Source organism: Ambystoma mexicanum, chromosome 4p, assembly GCF_040938575.1.
Source record: "Ambystoma mexicanum isolate Mex_15411 chromosome 4p, UKY_AmexF1_1, whole genome shotgun sequence".
In the NCBI taxonomy this organism is placed as follows: domain Eukaryota; kingdom Metazoa; phylum Chordata; class Amphibia; order Caudata; family Ambystomatidae; genus Ambystoma; species Ambystoma mexicanum.
In genome coordinates, this window is record NC_090927.1 from 883,707,182 (window position 1) to 883,728,451 (window position 21,270).

Here is a 21,270-nt window from a genome sequence, read left to right on the forward strand (position 1 = left end):
GTCTCCCTCGTGTTCCCCCCACCCTCCGCTCATGCCCCGTGTCTCCCTGCTGTTGCCCCCACCCCCACTCATGCCCTGTGTCTCTCTCGTGTTCCCCCCACCCCCCGCTCATGCCCCGTGTCTCCCTCCTGTTGCCCCCAACCCCCGCTCATACCCGTGTCTCTCTCCTGTTATCCCCCAGCCCCCGCTCATGCCCTGTGTCTCCCTCTTGTTGCCCCCACCCTCTGCTCATGCCCCATGTCTCCCTCGTGTTCCCCCCACCCTCCACTCATGCCCATTGTCTCCCTCCTGTTGCCCCCCAGCCCCCACCCATTCCCCGTATTTCTCTCCTGTTACTCCCACCCCCCGCTCATGCCCCGTGTCTCCCTCTTGTTGCCCCTCATGCCCTCTGTCTCCCTCGTGTTCCCCCCACCCCCTGCTCATGCCCCGTGTCTCCCTCGTGTTCCCCCCACTCCCCGCTCATGCCCATTGTCTCCCTCCTATTGCCCCCCAGCCCCCACCCATTCCCCGTATTTCTCTCCTGTTACTCCCACCCCCCGCTCATGCCCCGTGTCTCCCTCTTGTTGCCCCTCATGCCCTCTGTCTCCCTTGTGTTCCCCCACCCCCTGCTCATGCCCCGTGTCTCCCTCGTGTTCCCCCCACCCCCCGCTCATGCCCCGTGTCTCCCTGCTGTTGCCCCCCAACCCCCGCTCATGCCCCGTGTCTCTCTCCTGTTGCCCCCATCCCCCGGTCATGCCCCGTGTCTCCCTGCTGTTGCCCTCCACCCCCCGGTCATGCCCCGTGTCTCCCTGCTGTTGCCCCCACCCCCTGCTCATGCCCCGTGTCTCTCTCCTGTTACCCCCACCCCCCTCTCATGCCCCATGTCTCCCTCGTGTTCCCCCCACCCCCCGCTCATGCCCCGTGTCTCCCTGCTGTTGCCCCCCACCCCCCTGCTCATGCCCCGTGTCTCCCTCCTGTTGCCCCCCACCCCCCACTCATGCCCCTTGTCTCTCTCCTGTTAGCCCCCTCTTTAAAGAAGGCATGAGCTACGTAGCACTATCACGCTTACGTACACTTGACGGTCTATTCCTAATCAACTTTGATGCAAGTAAAATAAACGCTGATATTCCTTGCATTTTAGAATACAATAGACTTCGCTCACTATAAATCCCCCATCTAAACACATATTCTGTTCCACAAAAAGTAAAACGTTATAAAAGAAAAATAAATTAAACAGAAATGCAACAGGATGTCACTGCAAATCCTCCAAAGAGAGTAAAAGAAAGTAAAACTTCATCAAGTACCACAAGCAAAAAAGAATCAATTAGGGAAAGTATACCAGATACTTCTTCAAAGAAGGAAGACAAACTCCAAAAAAAGCAGTCAGATACAGAACTACCTGGTCCATTTAAACTCTCAAATATAGTTGGTGTAAGTTGCTACGCAAATGTAGCAATGAATATTCTATGAGTTGAGTTGTCGAGTTGAAAGTGTTCTAAGAACTCTTGCGGTGTCCTGAAATGTTCGTACGGGGTGTCCTGAAGACGCTGTCTGTATTGTTCGATGGCAAGTTGAAAGTGTTCTAAGAACACTCGGGGTGTCCTGAAATGTTCGCAAATAAACAAAATGGGGGTGTTCTGAGGACGCTGGCCGTATTTTTCGTTGTCAAGTTGAAAGTGTTCTAAGAACACACGCGTTGTCCTGAAATGTTCGTAGGGGGTGTCCTGAGGACGCTGTCCGTATTGTTCGTTGTCGAATTGAAAGTGTTCTAAGAACTCTCGCGGTGTCCTGAAATGTTCATAGGGGGTGTCCTGAAGACGCTGTCCGTATTGTTCGATGGCAAGTTGAAAGTGTTCTAAGAACTCTGGTGTTGTCCTGAAATGTTCGTAGGGGGTGTTCTGAAGATGCTGGCAAATTGAAAGTGTTCTAAGAACACTGGTAATGTCCGCGGACATTAAAAGTTTCCATAGGCTACAGTTGAAATGTTTGACTCTATGGGTGTGATTTGCTGCGGTGGTTGTGGCCAGGGCATAGAGTTTTGGGTGCACCCAAAACTCTATGCTCTGGCCACAACCACCGGAGAATATCACACTTATAGTTGCTTTTTGTTTTCAGTGTTCGTTTGTTGTTTCTGGCTAATGCTTTATACATTGGGTTGTTGGAGCAGTAACATATTATTTATTTGTTTGGATATTATGAAATTTTGGAGCAGTTAGATACCAGTAGACGTATTCTAACTGTTTATTTTTTGATATATTTTAGTGGTATTGATTTATCTGTTTGGATGTTGTTAAATTTTGGGACAGTTAGGTACCAATTGGCGTATTCTAACTGTCTATTTTTTGCTCTAATTTAGTGGTATTCATTTATCTGATTAATTGTTGTAGAATCTGTGGGCAGTTAGATAGCTTTTGGAATATTCTAACAGTTTATATTTTTTTACTACAAGTTTACTTGAGGTTTAAGTACAGTTTAGTTATCAAATTTTGGTTTTGAGAACATTAAATAAGCGTTTGTAAGATTTGCTGGTAATCTCTGCTTTAGAGTAATGGTACTATCATTACATTCAAACCATCCACATTTCTTTTTTATATATGCAGTGTAGTGCCCTGAATTGGTTGTGGCTCCTGCGTGGTAGATTATAGCTATAGTTGTGAAGGTTTTCTTACCAAGTGATATTTGACCATGTGTGAATCCAGTCAGCTTGCAGTTGTTTTTGGTACCATCTGCATTGTAACGTAGAAGCATTAGAATTACGTATTTACTATGTGTTTGTATTACTAATGTGGAGCGATTATCTGAATTGCAGGTAGAACATAATCTACCATGGTTTGCATTTTGTACAAGTTGCTGAAATGGAATGGATTCACAATTAGGTATTGATATATATACAAAGCGTTCATTGGGGATTTCTTCTTGTGTCACATTGTTGCAGAGAGTGCATGTATGTTTCCACATGTATGAAATCTGGAAGATTTCATTTATAGGTATGTTTTTGTTTTCCAGTACTTGTAGTAAGTACATTAGAAATTCTTGTGGATCTTCCTGTGAGTTTATAGTGAATTTCACCATTCCAGCACAGTAGTCCAATTGTTGTCTTATTCTATAAACACTATACTTGTTGTCAGGTTTGTGTGCTGCATTTCTGTGAAGTACTAACATTTGCATACACAATGGGTCTGTACTGTGTAAGTAAATGTTGTCAACAATTGGTGGTAATTGAAATAGAATATTCACTGCTACATTTGCGTAGCAACTTACACCAACTATATTTGAGAGTTTAAATGGACCAGGTAGTTCTGTATCTGAGTGATTTTTTTTTCGTTTGTCTTCCTTCTTTGACGAAGTACCTGGTTTACTTTCCCTAATTGGTTCTTTTTTGCTTGTGGTACTTGATGAAGTTTTAGTTTCTTTTACTCTCTTTGGAGGATTTGCAGTGACATCCTGTTGCATTTCTGTTTGATTTAGTTTTCTTTTAGAACATTTTCCTTTTTGTGGAACAGGATATGTTTCTAGATGGGCGGTGTATAGTGAATGAAGTCTATTATATTCTAAAATGCAAGGAATATCAGCGTTTATTTTACTTGCATCAAAGTTGATTAGAAATAGACCGTCAAGTGTACGTAAGCGTGATAGTGCTACGTAGCTCATGCCTTCTTTAAAGACTGTGTTACCAATGTCTATCATTGTTTGTCTAGGGTAAAACCTTGTGATTTATGAAAGGTGACTGCGTATGCAAGAGTTAGAGAAAATTGTTCTCTGCGTACATACATGTCTTTGAAGACAAGGAATCGAGCTGTTGAGCGTCCTATCCTTTTTTTGTTGTGCCAGGAGAGAGTTTCTCAGATACTCTTTTTGTTGAGAGAACAACAGATAGCTATGGCTGTGTGTTTCAGAAAACAGATTGTTTGGATTTTGGGAGATTCATGGATACATTGGTTGAAGGTGCATGCAGAAAGCTGTGGAGTAGCTGTAGATCTTGGATTTCCACATGTGGAAGTACACTGGCATAGAGTACGCGGAATGAAGTGGTTGGACTTGCTACCTCTTTGTGCTACTTTGGAGACAGAGCAACATCCAGACATAATTGTAATTCATTGTGGAGGGAATAGTTTAGGACATGTGTCTGGAATTTCTTTGCAATTTTCTATGAAGGAAGAACTTGGGAAGGTCATGGACATGTTTCCTAATTCTCAAGTAATATGTTACGGATTGCACAGAGACAAATGTGGCTTCGTCCTTCTTCATTTGGTCCACGAATGGAAAAAGCAGGGCGCAATGTTAATAAGGCTGTTTGTGCCTTTCTAAGAGATTTTGGCATGTCTTATTCTCATAATGAAAATATTATGTTTCGTAGTACATACATTTTTCGCAGAGCTGGAGTCCATCTTACTTATGCTGGCAATCAGATTTTTTTGACAAATATACAAAATGCATTACGACCTTTTTTAGATTTACAGCATCTATTTTGAAGTAGGTGTTAAGTATTTATAATTTTTGAAATACAAACACCTCCCAAAGGCTCTTTTAAGAGCCACCACTTCCTACCAGAGAAAATTGCAATGGTTATGATAGGGTACCAACCCAATTGTTTTGATGTCCGCGAACTGTCCGCGGACTTTTCAAAAATACAAAGAGCCCTGCTTCATTTATTTTCACTTCTATTTTTTAACTGTGAAAGGCGGGTCTGAAAAGAGCCTTATTTATTTTTTATTTTTGTAATTTTGTATTTTTTGGGTTTTTTTTAGACACGACACACTAGGCGAGGAGGGGAAAGGAGGGTAAAGGGGGGACACCAACCACAGGGATAAGAAAGGGCGAGCTGAGAGAGGAAGATGTAGCGTGGGTTTTATTTGGTAGTGAGCAGGTCTTCTCGTGCTCTGAGACGATAGTCTCAAAATCACTCCGAAGTCGCTCTCCCCTGCAGAGTACTGTGTCACAGTACATACATACAACTGTGACCCTCGAAAGGTAAGGGTCATCAGAATTCTGTATGGCCTGTGAGGCAGCTTGAGGAAGACGCTGTCCCACAGAGGTGGTCCTTGTGGTGACAGGATCAGAAACGGAGGATGAAGTAGAGGAAATCAACCTACTACGTTCTTCGCAAGGTACAACCTTGCAAATAGTCCCAGAGTGAAATGACCTCAGGTCTCGCTTCATGGTCGTGGTCCCAAAGCTGTACGAACCGTGCTTCCCGCGACTGAGTATCATTTTGCACTCATTGCAGATAACACGGTTCGTACGAGCCTTAGGACCATTCCCATAAATGGAAAATAACCACCACACCCAAGACTCACGTCTAGTGCGGGTAGTAGGGATTTCCTCTACCTCATTCTCGTCATCCTCTTCTTCCTCCTCTGCATCCTTACTCCTGTTCCCCTCTTCAGGCCCTTGGGAAGGTGGTGGTGGTGGAGCTGGTGGGGGTGGTGCTGAAGCAGGTGCAGCACCAGGTGGCAGTTCTGCAGCCAGGGATGCCATCTCGATGGTGTAATAAGCAAGTTGCTGGAGAAATAGCTGTGCTCTGAAGAATAGCCAGAAACACAATGAGAATAAGCTCTAGGGTGTGGTCTTTTATAGGGGTGCTTGTACGCGGTTCACGGACATGCACGCTGTCCGCGGACAGATCGAACACAAAAAAGGGTTCAAAAAGTTTCAAAAGATATGTAGAAACTCAGGATTACTATGTGGGACTTGTGCCATGATGAGTTTTTATCGAAAAATATTGTGGATTATTCGGAAATGTACTTTTAATTTTTTCGGGGACACGAACAGGGTCCGCATTCAGAACACACGATTAGCGTTGGTGCGGTCACATGATCCCTTCGCGAACATGTCCGGGAAGGAAGCTCCTGTCCGCAGGACACCAAATCCACGGACATTGGTTTGCGCATGCGAGTTGATGTTCTACGGACAGTGTTCGTGTCCTGAATTAATTAAAAAGTGCGTCACACATCAAACAAACATTTCTGGACATCGCGTGTGTTCTAGAACAGTTTAAACTTGCTAGTGAACACTACGGACCGATATAGTGTTCTTTAGGACACTTCGATTTTCGTTTGATTATGAACTTTTCAGGACATCATTTGTGTTCTTAGAACAGTTTAACTTGCTAGCGAACAGTATGGACAGGTATAGTGTTCTTCAGGACACCTCCATTTTCGTTTATTTACGAACATTTCAGAACACCCGTGCTGTCCGCGGACATCTACATTGTTTTAAAATAAAAAATGGGAACTAATTACAACACAATATAAAAATGTTACTTTATTTCACATATATTAATAATTTATGACAGAGAAGGTGAGGCAGAAACAGAAACAAAAACAGGAGAATTAGGGGTTTCTACATGATTGGTATCAGGTGAAGAAGGGATGGAAGTCTCATCAAAACGTTTTGGATTATGGAGAGGGTTTGGGGATAATTGACTGGGATATGGTGAGGGGGGACAAGTACATGTGGGACAATGGTATGAGGTTTTTGTTTTAAAATTATCCTCAACAAAATTTTTCAAATTATTAAAATTGCTCAATAATAAATCCATTTTTTCTTTTAAGCTGTCAAGCGTGTTTTCCATAACATTTTCTTCAGAGATATTTTTTATTTTGGTATGCTCTGTACAAAAACAAATATATATGTTAAATATATGTAAAATAATAACAATTAAATGGTTTATATTGTAAAGTGTGTACCGTTAGCTTCACTATTTTCTGACATTTCGTCATGTGGGAAGTGCTCCTCTAGCCATTCCAGATTATTAGACATTTCTGTGAGAAAAAAATATATATAATTTTTTTTTTAATCTAATACAGAAAGTTTATAAAGATATGAGTAAAATGATGTACACTTACTATTTCAGGTAAGATATGTTCTGAGTATTCTGTAGGTCTCGTCTTGGTCTTAGTTGTGGAGTGTCTGTGAGGTAATTATGTTGGAAGCCAATTTATCTTGTCTTGGTATATTCCATTTTAGAACATATTGTATTTAAATGAATGGTTAGTGTGGTACATATATGGGTTACATTTCTTATGTATTACTACATATAATATGTATGTGTACTACTTTGTGAATTTTTTAAATACTATCATGTTGTAATATAACAATTAAACATACCCCCCCAGACTTTTTAGGTAGTGGTACTGTTGTCGAACATGTCCGCGGACATCAAAAAAGTTCGCGGACACCACATTCAGTAGAAGTGGTTCAGTATGTTACATATTACATGTACATAAAGTCAAAGTTACTATTGTTAAGCTTTGCTACTAAAAACCTATGAAATTCAGTGAAAAAACTTTGTTAAAGGGACGTTATGGTTAAGTTGTGCTACTAAAAACCTATGAAATTCAGTGAAAAAACTTTGTTAAAGGGACGTTATGGTTAAGTTGCGCTACTAAAAACCTATGAAATTCAGTGAAAAAACTTTGTTAAAGGGACGTTATGGTTCCAAGTAAAACCGAAAAACCATTGAAATTCGCCAGTTATGGTAAGCTAAGCAACCATAAATCGCGCCACTACCGTGCAGTGCTAAGACTAACACCCAGGACATCAAAGATGACATCACAAATGTCATTGATGACATCACTGATGACATTACATGTGTGGCTCCCCCTTTTTTCCTTTACTGACATATCTAGGCCACATGGGTTTCTTCAGTAACAGTCAGGAATTAAAAGTGGAAAAGGTAGTATATTTGTAGACTTATCCTTCAAGTATGTTCTTACAATAATTCCCTTAGGGTCCAGTCATATCATATGAAACAAATACATAGGGGAAGACACAAGCTTGAAAGATAGCAATCCTTTCTGTGCATTAAAATAATCAGTAGAGTTGTCAGCACTTTCTGATAGTTCTGTTGTTTTTTTTATTACTGTACTATCCCTGTATAAACTCCTATTTTTATATCTTGTATTCACACTACTTTCATTAGAGTCCAGGCACATCATGTGATATATATATATACATAGGGTAAGTAGCAACTTTGAAACAGAACAATCATTTATCTGCATAAAGGTAATCAGTTAGTTTATGAACACTTTCTGCTACTACTGCTGCTGTTTTTCTCTTACTTCAATTTCGTTGTATATACTCATATTTGTATGTGGTGTTGTCTCTTTGTGTTTTGTCTGTAATAATGCAATTATGTAGTATTTTTCACTGAATTTCATAGGTTTTTAGTAGCGCAACTTAACCATAACGTCCCTTTAACAAAGTTTTTTTCACTGAATTTCATACGTTTTTAGTAGCACAACTTAACCATAATGTCCCTTTAACAAAGTTTTTTCACTGAATATATATATATTCAGTGAAAAAACTTTGTTAAAGGGACATTATGGTTAAGTTGTGCTACTAAAAACCTATGAAATTCAGTGAAAAAACTTAGTTAATGGGATGTTATGGTTCAAAGTAAAACCGAAAAACCCCTGAAATTCGGCAGTTATGGTAAGATAAGCAACCATAACTTGCGCCATCGTGCACTGCTAACACTAACACCCAGGATATCAAAGATGACATCACAAATGTCATTGATGACATCACTGATGACATCACATGTGTATGTACTTTTCATGAAAACTCTGTACAAGGGATTCTTATAATGCTGACCAAAAACTGTCAAGGATCAGTGGGATAAATATCATGAGCTAATTAGTGCATTAAGCAATGTATTGGTATAAATAGCATTCTATTATGAAGATCTATCCAGTATAGTAAGCTACTCATGCAGAAATATAGGCAGTGTGTGCAGCATACATGATGAAGGTGCAATATTCATAATCTTGCCATGTTGAATAGTGAAAAGATAACTGCTTTCTTATTAGAGTTTTGCGTACTGTGAAGGTACCGTAATTAGCACCAAGGTCCCTTTGCGGGTCCAATCCTTTACGGCTGGTAAAACCAGCGGTTAAGGTGGGAACCCGCAAAGGGACCTTGTAATCAGGCGCTAAGGGATTACCGGTACCGGTACCCTTACCGGTACCGGTAATCTCTTAGCGCCAGGGTCGTAATGAGGCCCCTTGACTGTTACTGAGCAAAACCATGTGGCCTAGATATGTCAGTAAAGGAAAAAAAGGGGGAGCCAGACATGTGATGTCATCAGTGATGTCATCAATGACATTTGTGATGTCATCTTTGATGTCCTGGGTGTTAGTGTTAGCAGTGCACGGTGGCGCGAGTTATTGTTGCTTATCTTACCATAACTGCCGAATTTCAGGGGTTTTTCGGTTTTACTTTGAACCATAACGTCCCTTTAACTAAGTTTTTTCACTGCATTTCATAGGTTTTTAGTAGCGCAACTTAACCATAACATCCCTTTAACAAAGTTTTTTCAATGAATTTCATAGGTTTTTAGTAGCACAACTTAACCATAATATCCCTGTCTTCATATACATGTAACATAGAACATACTAACCCCATCGTAGTGCTTTTCATGTCCGCGGACTACCGCCATGTCCGCGGACATATTGAAATCTGAGCGTGGTGAATGTAAATTTAAATAGTGTGCCCCATTTCCCCTTTGAAGTTGGCTCTGAAAAGAGCCGTTGTTTTTTGGTTTTTTTACAGATGCTTGACAGACACCTGTTATTTTGTATTTTATTTCTTGTTTTTTTTTCTTACTTTACTCCAAAAATCTTCACATAACCTTCTCCAAAGCAACCCTTACATTCCAAAATAGAAAGGCATTTCCCGTAAAAGATAAAGAGATGCCATCTTCTTTAAAATTAACAGCATTACTGACATCAATATTCTCATTATTACAGAAGAACATACCAGCTCTAAGCATGAAGGCACACATGCCTCGGTTGATGACACACCTAGCAATGTTTTGCTGAGGACAAAAAACTGAACTATCGTCCCATATTGCCCTAGGTAGTAATCCAGAAAAAATTACTTTCGCATTTGGAAGGATCTTCATTACGGCTTGAACCAAGTGTTCCAAATCAGCCAACAAAGTAGGGGCACTGACGTTGCCCAAATGGAAAGCACCAAAGTGCAAAACTACCACATGCGGACTGTTCATCGTGGCCATATCCTCACAAACTTGTACAATTCCCTGTACATTGCAATCAGGCACAGTGCTCCACACCACCTCCACTCCTTTCACATCAAAGTTCTTTGCAACATGCCTGCATTGAGCGTACTGTTGTAAACCATACACAATCATATCTCCAAGCACCAACACCCTGACTTTCTCTACTTCTGCCATCTTCACCACACACAGTCTCTTTCAACACAAATCCACAACCTCGACATCTGATTGGCTGATCCGTACAGTCTTCTTTCCATGTTGGATTTCCTGGAAAAACCCGGATGTAGCACGCCCTGTCCACGAAGAGCCACGGTGTCCGCGGACGGCGTCCACTTTACTCTCTGTGCCATTCCCTCATTGCATTCAGCTAAGCAATCACACAATATGAATAATGTCCTCAGAACACCCCCATTTTGTGAATTTTCAAACATTTCAGGACAATTATCATTTCATTATTCAACATATTAACATTACAAATATTATACTTTCATCTTGTACTCTGCACACAATGCTATGTTTCTCCATTAGTAGCTCAGTATACTAGATAAAATCCCATAATACAATGCTATTTATATCAATGCATCTTTCAAAGCACTAATAACGGTATGATATTTATTGCAATATCCTTGACACTTTTTTCGCAACATTATAATAAAAATCCCTAGTACACAAATTCCACGAAAAGTACATACACATGTGATGTCATCAGTGATTTCATCAATGACATTTGCAATGTCATCTTTGATGTCCTGGGTGTTAGGCTTAGCAGTGCACGGTGGTGGCGCGAGTTATTTTTCATAGTTTACCATAACTTGCGATTTTCAGGGGTCTTTCGGCTGTACTTAGAACCATAACGTCCCTTAAACAAACTTTTTTTAATATCACGCAAACAATATACAAACATGGCGTGCAAAAACCAACTTCTCACAGATGGCTTTACACAGAATGTTGCAAAGTAAGAATTTATGCTCGTTCACAGTGAAGCTCAGCTGCTTCAATTTTTTTCTCGGGCCCCGGAGAGGCTCACGAAGCGGACTATAAGGTTGTATTGTGTTTTGACCTTGACAGACAGAGATTGTGATGAAAGACTTCTCTTGAAGGAGTGTTGCTAAAACGTAAGAGAAGATAAGGATGACATTTCTGAAACAAAACCACTTTTATATATTATATCACTATGCGAAAGATCGTTCGCACATGCAGAGTCGTATTTTGGGACTGCACTACTCGTAGACAATGGAAATTGCAATTGTACTGTAAGTAACCCTTTAGATTATTTTATACCAAATATAATTACAATAGCGTAGCATTAAAGACCGCTCAAGTTGAACTTGTTCGTTCAAAGTGGCATAATGTTTTCTACCGCGCACTATCACCGCCGAATTGATCCCCTGTCGTTTAGAGGGCTCTGAAACAGGCAGACGACACAGGCTGGGTTAATAGAAATAATTTAACCGGTCTATAGGCGGTCAAGCGCTCTACTCGCTGTGCCACTTCACTGTAGCCTGTCAAGTGGCACAGCGAGTACAACGCTCGCTTTGACATCCGTGCATAGCTTGCTAACGCAAGTTCGAATCCCGGCAAGGCCAAACTCAGCCTTTCATCCTTCCGTGGTCGATAAATGAGCACCACACACCGTGGGTAATAATAAGCACTGCTTAGATACCTCACGATTCTTAGCGCTATACGAATGGGAAAATATTATTATTTTATTATTAACATACTCCGTTGCACTATCTTCGATAGCAAATAGTTTCACGCCCTAATAAATAAAATGATGATTTTTAATGAAGATCGGCTGGTGAGACTAATTTATGTTTTTTAAAACAGGTATGTGGCCCCATTTTGCCTATGTCACGATTTACAGACTCCAGCGGATGGGGTCTTCACCTGCCAGGTGCATGTCCAAATATGCAACTTCATGACCCTCACCATTTTATGGGACAATCGCCAAGGACCAATATGCCCTTACGCAGTACTAGCGGCTACAAACAACATACCAACCAACAGGGTGGTCTAATGGCTCATTGTTGGAGCAACCTTCCGATTATCAGAGTGACCATTTACTGCTTCTATCATAAACCAACAGCCTATCTACCGCAAAGGAACAACGCATGGCTAAAAATAAACTTTTGCTGATCGACAGCAGAGACAATAGCAAATCGCTGAATATTCACAAAACATTTCATGTGAAATAAATGTACTTTACCAAATGTACAATCCTGCTGTTTACTTTTAAACCACAGTTTCATATTCCGAATTGTGGCGCACTGAGTTGTAAGCTGATTAACACCCTCTGTACCGCAAAGGAACATCGCGTGCCTCAACATGAACTTTTGCTGATCGACAACAAAGACAAATGCAAATTGCTGAATATTCTCTAAACATTTGTAAAGTACATTTATTTGACATCAAATGTTTAGAGAATATTCAGCAATTTGCATTTGTCTTTGTTGTCGATCCGCAAAAGTTCATGTTGAGACACGCGATGTTCCTTTGCGGTACAGAGAGTGTTAGATCAGGTTACAACTCAGTGCGCCACAATTCGGAATATGAAACTGTGGTTTCAAAGTAAACAGCAGGATTGTACATTTGGTAAAGTACATTTATTTCACATGAAATGTTTAGTGAATATTCAGCGATTTGCTATTGTCTCTGCTGTCGATCAGCAAAAGTTTATTTGGAGCCGCGCGTTGTTCCTTTGCGGTAGATAGGCTGTTGGTTTATGATAAAAGCAGTAAATGGTCTCTCTGATAATTGGAAGGTTGCGCCAACAACGAGCCATTAGACCACCGTATTGGTTGGTATGTTGTTTGTAGCCGCTAGTACTGCGTAAGGGCATATTGGTCCTTGGCGATTGTCCCATAAAATGGTGAGGGTCATGAAGTTGCATATTTGGACTTGCACCTGGCAGTTGAAGACCCCATCCGCTGGAGTCTGTAAATCGTGACATAGACAAAACGGGGCCACGTACCTGTTTTAAAAAACATAAATTACTCTCACCAGCCGATCTTCATTAAAAATAATCATTTTATTTATTAGGGCGTGAAACTATTTGCTATCGAAGATAGTGCAACAGAGTATGTTAATAATAAAATAATAATATTTTCCCATTCATATAGCGCAAAGAACTGTGAGGTATCTAAGCGGTGCTTATTATTAACCACGGTGTGTGGTGCTCATTTATCGACCATGAAGGATGAAAGGCTGAGTTTGGGCTTGCCGGGATTCGAACTTGCGTTAGCAAGCTGTGCACGGATGTCAAAGCGAGCGCTGTACTCGCTGTGCCACTTGACAGGCTACAGTAAAGTGGCACAGCGAGTAGAGCGCTTGACCACCTATAGACCGGTTAAATTATTTCTATTAACCCACTATGTGTCGTCTGCCTTTTTCAGAGCCCTCTAAACGACAGGGGATCAATTCGGCGGTGATAGTACGCGGTAGAAAACATTATGCCACTTTCAACGAACAAGTTCAACTTCAGCGGTCTTTAATGCTACGCTATTGTAATTATATTTGGTATAAAGTAATGTAAAGGGTTACTTACAGTACAATTGCAATTTTCATTGTCTACGAGTGGTGCAGTCCGAAAATACGATTCCGCGTGTGCCAACGATCTTTCGCATAGTGATATAATATGTAAAAGTGGTTTCGTTTCAGAAATTTCATCTTTATCTTCTCTTACGTTTTAGCAACACTCCTTCAAGAGAAGTCTTTCATCACAATCTCTGTCTGTCAAGGTCAAAACACAATACAACCTTATAGTCTGCTTCGTGAGCCTCTCCGGGGCCCGAGAAAAAAATGAAGCAGCTGAACTTCACTGTGAACGAGCATAAATTCTTACTTTGCAACATTCTGTGTAAAGCCATCTGTGAGAAGTTGGTTTTTGCACGCCATGTTTGTATATTGTTTGCGTGATATTAAAAAAAGTTTGTTTAAAGGACGTTATGGTTCTAAGTACAGCCGAAAGACCCCTGAAAATAGCAAGTTATGGTAAGCTATGAAAAATAACTCGCGCCAACACCATGCACTGCTAAGACTAACACCCAGGACATCAAAGATGACATTGCAAATGTCATTGATGAAATCACTGATGAGATCACATGTGTATGTACTTTTCATGGAATTTGTGTACTAGGGATTTTCATTATAATGTTCCGAAAAAAGTGTCAAGGATATTGCAATAAATATCATACCGTTATTAGTGCTTTGAACGATGGATTTATATCAATAAATAGCATTGTATTATGGGATTCTATGTAGTATACTGAGCTGCTAATGGAGAAAGATAGCATTGTGTGCAGAGGGCAAGATAAAAGTATAATATTTGTAATGTTAATATGTAGAATAATGAAATGATAATTGTCCTGAAATGTTGGAAAATTCACAAAATGGGGGTGTTCTGAGGATGTTATTCGTATTGTGTGATTGCTTAGCTGTATGCAATGAGGGAATGGTACAGAGTGTAAAGTGGACGCCGTCCGCGGACACCGCGGCTGTTCGTGGACAGGGCGTGGTAAATCCGGATTTTTCCAGGAAATCCAACATGGAAAGAAGACTGTACGGATCAGCCAATCAGATGTCGAGGTTGTGGATTTGTGTTGAAAGAGACTGTGTGTGGTGAAGATGGCAGAAGTGGAGAAAGTCAGGGTGTTGGTGCTCGGAGATATGTTTGTGCATGGTTTACAGCAGTACGCTGAATGCAGGCATGTTGCAAAGAACTTTGATGTCAAAGGAGTGGAGGTGGTGTGGAGCACTGTGCCTGATTGCAATGTACAGGGAATTGTACAAGTTTGTGCGGATATGGCCACGATGAATAGTCCGCATGTGGTAGTTTTGCACTATGGTGCTTTCCATCTGGGCAACGTCAGTGCCCCTACTTTGTTGGCTGATTTGGAACGCTTGGTTCAAGCCGTAGTGAAGATCCTTCCAAATGCGAAAGTAATTTTTTCTGGATTACTACCTAGGGCAATATGGGACAATAGTTCAGTTTTTTGTCCTCAGCAAAACATTGCTAGGTGTGTCATCAACCGAGGCATGTGTGCCTTCATGCTTAGAGCTGGTATGTTCTTCTGTAACAATGAGAATATTGATGCCAGTAATGCTGTTAATTTTAAAGAAGATGGTATTTCTTTATCTTTTACCGGAAATGCCTTTTTATTTTGGAATGTAAGGGTTGCTTTGGAGAAGGTTATGTGAAGATTTTAGGAGTAAAGTAAGAAAAAAAAACAAGAAAAAAAATATAAAATAACAGGTGTCTGTCAAGCATCTGTAAAAAAAAAAAACGGCTCTTTTTAGAGCCAACTTCAAAGGGGAAATGGGGCACACTATTTAAATTTACATTCACCACGCTCAGATTTTCGATGTGTCCGCGGACATGGCGGTAGTCCGCAGACATGAAAATCACTACGAGGGGGTTAGTATGTTCTATGTTACATGTCAAGGATATTATGGTTAAGTTGTGTTACTAAAAACCTATGAAATTCAGTGAAAAAACTTTGTTAAAGGGACGTTATGGTTCCAAGTAAAACCGAAAAACCCTTGAAATTCGCCAGTTATGGTAACATAAGCAACCATAACTCGCGCCACCGTGCACTGCTAACACTAACACCCAGGACATCAAAGATGACATCACAAATGTCATTGATGACATAACTGATGACATCACATGGCTGGCTCTCCCTTTTTATCCTTTACTGACATATCGAAGCCACATAGTTTTCTACAGTAACAGTCAGGAAGTAAAAATTGAAAAGGTACTATATTTGTAGACTTGGGTTCCTGTCACATCATATATGAAACATGTACGTAGCGGAAGATACAGGCTTGAAAGAGAGGAATCCTTTCTGTGCATGAAGATAATCATTATGGTATCAGCACTTTGTCATAGTTTTATTTTTATTACTCTACCTTCCCTCTATATGCTCATATTTGTATACATTATAGTCACTCTCCATAGAGTGAATGGGAAAAATTTTTTGCTCCCATCTACAGCCCAAACCGCTGGACGGATTTCCACCAAATTTGGACCAGGAGCAGCGGCTTCGTCCCGAAGCATGCTTTTGCAAATTTGGTGAAAATTTGTCCAGTAGTTTTTTTTTAAAATGACCAAAAAGTAGGTCAAAAAAAATTAGTGATATCTGTGTTCGGTTTGCGGATACACTTCCCTGTTCGCTCCGCGGCAAGTGTCCTGATTGGCCAATCGTCTTGCGTGATGTTCGCGGACATGCAAAGTGTTCGCTGATTGGACGGCGTGGAGCGTGAAGCGCGTCAGATTTTTCGGTAGCGCCCTCCATATTGGATTCGCGGACGTCCCCGGACAGCGCGGTGAAACATTGTTCAAAATGTCTATTTTGTAGAGCGTGTTGGTGTGTAGGAGTGTTTGGGGAGGGTGGGAGTGTGTGAGATAGGATGAAAGTTGTGTTTTTTATGTGTTAGACGTTCTTTTTGTGTTCGATTTGTTTGCGGACATCACGGGTGTTCTGAAATTTTCTAAATAAACTGACTAGGGGGTGTTCTAAGGAGTCAAAATGTGTCCGTTTTGTTCGCAAGCAAAGTGAAACTGTTCTAAGAACACTCGCGGTGTCCGGGGAGTGTTCGTAGGTGGTGTCCTGAGGATGCTGTCCGTATTGTTCTCTGTCAAGTTGAATGTGTTCTAAGAACACGCGCGGTGTCCTGAAATGTTTGCAAATAAACAAAATGGGGGTGTTATGAAGACGCTTCTAAGAACACTCGCGGTGTCCGGGGAGTGTTCGTAGGGGGTGTCAAGAGGAGGCTGTCTGTATTGTTCTCTGTCAAGTTGAGTCTGTCCTAAGAACACTCGCGGTGTCCTGAAATGTTCGCAAATAAACAAAATGGGGGTGTTCTGAAGACGCTTCTAAGAACCCTCGCGGTGTCCGGGGAGTGTTCGTAGGGGGTGTCCTGAGGACGCTGTCCGTATTGTTCTTTGTCAAGTTGAATGTGTCCTAAGAACACTCGCGGTGTCCTGAAATGTTTGCAAATAAACAAGATGGTGGTGTTCTGAAGACGCTTCTAAGAACACTCCCGGTGTCCGGGGAGTGTTCGTAGGGGGTGTCCTGAGGACGCTGTCCGTATTGTTCTTTGTCAAGTTGAATGTGTCCTAAGAACACTCGCGGTGTCCTGAAATGTTTGCAAATAAACAAGATGGGGGTGTTCTGAAGACGTTTTTGAGAACACTCCCGGTGTCCTGGAATGTTTGTAGGGGGTGTCCTGAGGACGCTGTCCGTATTGTTCTCTGTCAAGTTGAATGTGTCCTAAGAACACTCGCGGTGTCCTGAATTGTTCCCAAATAAACAAGATGGGGGTGTTCTGAAGACGTTTTTGAGAACACTCCCGGTGTCCTGGAATGTTCATAGGGGGTGTCCTTAGGACGGTGTCCGTATTGTTCGTTGTTAAGTTGAAAGTGTTCTAAGAACTATCGCGTTGTTCTGAAATGTTCGTAGGGGGTGTCCTGAAAACGGTGTCCGTATTGTTCGCTGGCAAGCTCAAAGTGTTCTAAGAACACTCACATTGTTCGCGGACATTAAAAGTTTCCCATAGATCATAGTTGAAATGTTTGACTCTATGGATGTGATATGCTGCGGTGGTTGTTGCCAGGGCATAGAGCCATTTGGCCATGCACCCAAGACTCTATGCCGTGGCAACAACCACCGCAGCATATCACATTCATATTTGTTTATAACATTGGGTGAAAAACAAATGTATAAGGAACAAAGGTATTAGATACTATGGATGTGATGTGCTGCTATGGTTGTCCTTATTATTGTATACTTACTGTTTGGTCTAGTAATGGGAGTCCATGTTTTTTTTCTTCATTTCTGTGATAAAAGAAAATAGCATGTTAGTATTAGTATTCTGTAATGACTTATTACATTGTATAAGCAATATACTTTTATTTTTTTTCGACCCTCATATTTAGTAGAGTACAAATCAGAGTACTGTGCAATTTGCTCAATTTCTGTATTTGTTGCTAAAATCATTGGGTCTGTGGGAGAAAAAAAAATCCATGTTGGATTTAAAAAAAACCCTTTTTCTGTTATGCTATAGTTTATTTGTTTGTTTGTTTTCAGTGTTCACTTGTTGTTTCTGGCTAATGCTTTATACTTTGCTTTGTTGTATTTCTTTTGGAACAGTAACAGATTCTTCATTTGTTTTGATATTATAAAATTTTGGAGCAGTTAGATACCAATTGGCGTATTCTAACTGTCTATTTTTTTAATATATTGTAGTGGTTTTCATTTACCTATTTGGATATTGTTAAATTTTGGGACAGTTAGATACCGATTGGCGTATTCTAACTGTGTATTTTTTGGCCTAATTTAGTGGTATTCATTTATCTGATTAGTTGTTGTAGAATCTTTGAGCTGTTAGATAGCTTTTGGCGTATTCTAACAGTTTATATTATTTTAACACACATTTATAATTTTGGGACAGTTAGATACCAATTGGCGTATTCTAACTGTATTTTTTGGTCTAATTTAGTGGTATTCATTTATCTGATTAGTTATTGTAGAATCTTTGAGCAGTTAGATAGCTTTTGGAGTATTCTAACAGTTTATATTTTTGTAACACAAATTTACTTAAAGGTTTAAATACAGTTTATTTATCAAATTTTGGTTTTAAGAACATCAAATAAGCGTTTGTAAGATTTGCTGGTACTCTCTGCTTTAGAATAATGGTACTATCATTACATTCAAACCATCCACATTTCTTTTTTATGTATGCAGTGTAGTGCCCTGAATTGGTTGTGGCTCCTGCGTGGTAGATTATACCAATTGTTGTGAAGGTTTTCTTACCAAGTGATATTTGACCATGTGTCAATCCAGTCAGCTTGCAGTTGTTTTTGGTACCATCTGCATTGTAACGTAGAAGCATTAGTATTACGTATTTACTATGTGTTTGTATTACTAACGTGGAGCGATTATCTGAATTGCAGGTAGAGCATAATCTACCATGGTTTGCATTTTGTACAAGTTGCTGAAATGGAATGGATTCACAATTTGGTATTGATATATATATATGAAGCGTTCATTGGGGATTTCTTCTTGTGTCACATTGTTGCAGAAAGTGCATGTATGTTTCCACATGTATGAAATCTGAAAGATTTCATTTATAGGTATGTTTTTGTTTTCCAGTACTTGTAGTAAGTACATTAGAAATTCTTGTGGATCTTCCTGTGAGTTTATAGTGAATTTCACCATCCAGCACAGTAGTCCAATTGTCGTCTTAATCCAAAAACACTAAATGTGTTGTCAGGATTGTTTGCTGCATTTCTGTGAAGTACTAACATTTGCAAACACAATGGGTTTGTACTGTGTGAGTAAACGTTGTCAACAATTGGTGGTAATTGAAATAGAATATTCATTGCTACATTTGCATAGCAACTTACACCAACTATATTTGAGAATTTAAATGGTCCAGGTAGTTCTGTACCTAACTGCTTTTTTTGGAGTTTGTCTTCCTTCTTTAAAGAAGTACCTGGTTTACTTTCTCTAATTGATACTTTTTTGTTTGTGGTACTTGATGGAGTATTAGTTTCTTTTACTCTCTTTGGAGGATTTCCAGTGACGTCCTGTTGCATTTCAGTTTGATTTAGTTTTCTTTTACGTTTTAGTTTTTGTGGAACAGAATATGTCTTTAGATGGGGAGTGTATAGTGAGCGAAGTCTATTATATTCTAAAATGCAAGGAATATCAGCATTTACTTTACTTGCATCAAAGTTAATTAGAAATAGACCGTCAAGTGTACGTAAGCGTGATAGTGCTACGTAGCTCATGCCTTCTTTAAAGACTGTGTTACCAATATCTATCATTGCTTTGTCTAGGGTAAGACCTTGTGATTTATGAATTGTGACTGCGTATGCAAGAGCTAGAGAAAATTGTTCTCTGCGTACATACATATCTTTGAAGAGAAGGAATCTAGCTGTTGAGCGTCCTATCCGTTTTACTTCTAAAAGTTTGTCAAAGAGTATATTGACAAACTGAATTTTGTTGTCACGTGGGTATGTTTGAAAGCCAACAACTGTACCCAGTGCTCCATTAACTAGACCTTGGTCCACGTCAAGGTTACGATTAAGCATTACTCTGCAATTTAAGGATTATTTTAACATCTTTTCTAAGCCTGCTGTGTTTGAGATTGATTTTTCTAAATTATTTAGTCTTGTTGTGGCTTGGTCACACATGGGTAGTGTCATACCATGTACATCTAGTTTGTCTGTGGCGCTAATTTCCATTATTGGTTGCATTTCTTTACTTAGCATGATTTCATTGAATTTGAAACAGCTTGCAAGAGTTGGCATTAAGGCCATACAATTGACATTTTTGTGGGCTAATTGTTCCATAACATCTGTAGCACATGCATTATCGCCATAAAGTGCATTAATGTGCCGGGTTTTCAATGTTGCTTCTGCTTCTTTAGAAAGTATACCAACTCTCAAACTTTTTAAAATGTTGGCATAAGTGAGATCTGCAGATTGGCGCATGTTTTCTGTTAATTCTCTGTATTGGAAATGTTGCCAAAGGTTGCCATTTCCAATGCTGCCAACAGTTTTACGGCAGAGTTTGTGCCCTAATGTTTTAAAAATAGGTTCACCTTTTACTGGTGTTAATTGAAGCAGATCTCCAAAAACAATAATGTGTTTTCCTGCAAAGAGCTCTTCATAGTCTGTTTTGAGTACTTCTTGTAATCTGAGGTGAATCAAAGCTAACATCAGGTTGGAGACCATGCTCACTTCATCTATTAGTAGCATTTTCATTTGTTTCAATACTCTGCGTAATTCCATTGCAGCTTCTGCAGAAAGTTTGTAATAGTCTAATTTGTTCTGGTGTTCTACTGGTAATAGTATTAATCGGTGTAATGTAACACCACCTATGTTGTAGGCAGCTAAACCTGTGGGGGCAGTGACAACAGCTGACAGTTTGTTGTTTGTCAATTGTTGAAGGAACTTACTAATGATTTTGATTAGGAATGTTTTGCCAGAACCAGCTTCACCACTGACGTACAGTAGTATAGGTTTATAATTATGGCAGGAACATTCTTTATTTTCATGTTTTACACCATGTGCAATTTGTTTTGTTACTTCTTGAAAAATGCTACTTTGCTCATTGTTTAGTTTTGATTGTAGTATAGTTAAGTCTTCCTTATCTTCATACTGACACATGGTGTTTTCTACTTCTATCATAGCTAATTCTGCCTCATTTGTTATTAGTGGTTCTCCCAGTGGTTCTTGGCTTCCTGTTACAGAAGGTTGACTA